The sequence below is a fragment of the Triticum aestivum genome, unplaced genomic scaffold (assembly GCF_018294505.1).
Source record: "Triticum aestivum cultivar Chinese Spring unplaced genomic scaffold, IWGSC CS RefSeq v2.1 scaffold54592, whole genome shotgun sequence".
Classification (NCBI taxonomy): domain Eukaryota; kingdom Viridiplantae; phylum Streptophyta; class Magnoliopsida; order Poales; family Poaceae; genus Triticum; species Triticum aestivum.
The window spans coordinates 162,706-164,932 of NW_025228115.1; the positions used below are offsets into that span (position 1 = coordinate 162,706).

At 47.1% G+C, this 2,227-nt stretch overlaps 4 non-coding genes across 4 annotated transcripts; all 4 read left to right on the top strand.

Moving 5' to 3' along the window:
* The first annotated feature begins 343 nt into the window (after nt 1-343).
* Nucleotides 344-462, top strand: LOC123173143 (5S ribosomal RNA). The gene has a single exon (XR_006485934.1). It is a non-coding gene; the product is annotated as a 5S ribosomal RNA (ribosomal RNA).
* A 370-nt stretch (nt 463-832) lies between these two features.
* Nucleotides 833-951, top strand: LOC123173058 (5S ribosomal RNA). Its single transcript, XR_006485854.1, has one exon. It is a non-coding gene; the product is annotated as a 5S ribosomal RNA (ribosomal RNA).
* Nucleotides 952-1,323: 372 nt separating this feature from the next.
* Nucleotides 1,324-1,443, top strand: LOC123173213 (5S ribosomal RNA). The gene has a single exon (XR_006486000.1). It is a non-coding gene; the product is annotated as a 5S ribosomal RNA (ribosomal RNA).
* A 370-nt stretch (nt 1,444-1,813) lies between these two features.
* Nucleotides 1,814-1,932, top strand: LOC123173325 (5S ribosomal RNA). The gene has a single exon (XR_006486105.1). It is a non-coding gene; the product is annotated as a 5S ribosomal RNA (ribosomal RNA).
* Nucleotides 1,933-2,227: the final 295 nt, after the last annotated feature.

Here is a 2,227-nt window from a genome sequence, read left to right on the forward strand (position 1 = left end):
CAAACATATCGCATGTGCGCGATATATATTAACCCCGTTATATTATTTTTGACATTTGCGATATGTTTTAGCTCGCTGCTCATTGGTCACGCGTCTAGAGGCGGATTTGTGGCGCGAGGAGCGCGTTCTGAAAGGGGTAAAAAAATACGTGTTGCTGCGGTATAGAGGGAGGGGTGGAAACCGTGGTAAACTCGTCTCCGTGTTTGAGGGGGGGGAGTAAGTAGTATATATAGGGCATTATCCATTATTAGGCAACGGTTGTAATGGTAGTAAGAATGACAATCATCTTTGCAGTGGACCTGGGAGTGGCAAGCATAAGGGACGAAGGCGGGGGTAACATGTCGGATGCGATCATACCAGCACTGAAGCACCGGATCCCATCAGAACTTTGTAGTTAAGCGTGCTTGGGCGAGAGTAGTACTAGGATGGGTGACCTCCTGGGAAGTCCTCGTGTTGCATTCCCTTTTTAATTATTTTTTGCGGCTCGTGACAAACATATCGCATGTACGCGATATATATTAACCCCGTTATATTATTTTTGACATTTGCGATATGTTTTAGCTCGCTGCTCATTGGTCACGCGTCTAGAGGCGGCTTTGTGGCGCGAGGAGCGCGTTCTGAAAGGGGTAAAAAAATACGTGTTGCTGCGGTATAGAGGGAGGGGTGGAAACCGTGGTAAACTCGTCTCTGTGTTTGAGGGGGGGAGTAAGTAGTATATATAGGGCATTATCCATTATTAAGCAACGGTTGTAATGGTAGTAAGAATGACAATCATCTTTGCAGTGGACCTGGGAGTGGCAAGCATAAGGGACGAAGGCGGGGGTAACATGTCGGATGCGATCATACCAGCACTAAAGCACCGGATCCCATCAGAACTCCGAAGTTAAGCGTGCTTGGGCGAGAGTAGTACTAGGATGGGTGACCTCCTGGAAAATCCTCGTGTTGCATTCCCTTTCTAATTATTTTTTGCGCCTCGTGCCAAACATATCACATGTGCGCGATATATATTAACCCCGTTATATTATTTTTGACATTTGCGATATGTTTTAGCTCGCTGCTCATTGGTCACGCGTCTAGAGGCGGATTTGTGGCGCGAGGAGCGCGTTCTGAAAGGGGTAAAAAAATACGTGTTGCTGCGGTATAGAGGGAGGGGTGGAAACCGTGGTAAACTCGTCTCCGTGTTTGAGGGGGGGGGAGTAAGTAGAATATATAGGGCATTATCCATTATTAGGCAACGGTTGTAATGGTAGTAAGAATGACAATCATCTTTGCAGTGGACCTGGGAGTGGCAAGCATAAGCGACGAAGGCGGGGGTAACATGTCGGATGCGATCATACCAGCACTAAAGCACCGGATCTCATCAGAACTTCCGTAGTTAAGCGTGCTTGGGCGAGAGTAGTACTAGGATGGGTGACCTCCTGGGAAGTCCTCGTGTTGCATTCCCTTTTTAATTATTTTTCGCGGCTCGTGACAAACATATCGCATGTGCGCGATATATATTAACCCCGTTATATTATTTTTGACATTTGCGATATGTTTTAGCTCGCTGCTCATTGGTCACGCGTCTAGAGGCGGCTTTGTGGCGCGAGGAGCGCGTTCTGAAAGGGGTAAAAAAATACGTGTTGCTGCGGTATAGAGGGAGGGGTGGAAACCGTGGTAAACTCGTCTCTGTGTTTGAGGGGGGGAGTAAGTAGTATATATAGGGCATTATCCATTATTAGGCAACGGTTGTAATGGTAGTAAGAATGACAATCATCTTTGAAGTGGACCTGGGAGTGGCAAGCATAAGGGACGAAGGCGGGGGTAACATGTCGGATGCGATCATACCAGCACTAAAGCACCGGATCCCATCAAAACTCCGTAGTTAAGCGTGCTTGGGCGAGAGTAGTACTAGGATGGGTGACCTCCTAGAAAATCCTCGTGGTGCATTCCCTTTTTAATTATTTTTTGCGCCTCGTGACAAACATATCGCATGTGCGCGATATATATTAACCCCGTTATATTATTTTTGACATTTGCGATATGTTTTAGCTCGCTGCTCATTGGTCACGCGTCTAGAGGCGGTTTTGTGGCGTGAGGAGCGCGTTCTGAAAGGGGTAAAAAAATACTTGTTGCTGCGGTATAGAGGGAGGGGTGGAAACCGTGGTAAACTCGTCTCCGTGTTTGAGGGGGGGGGGAGTAAGTAGTATATATAGGGCATTATCCATTATTAGGCAACGGTTGTAAT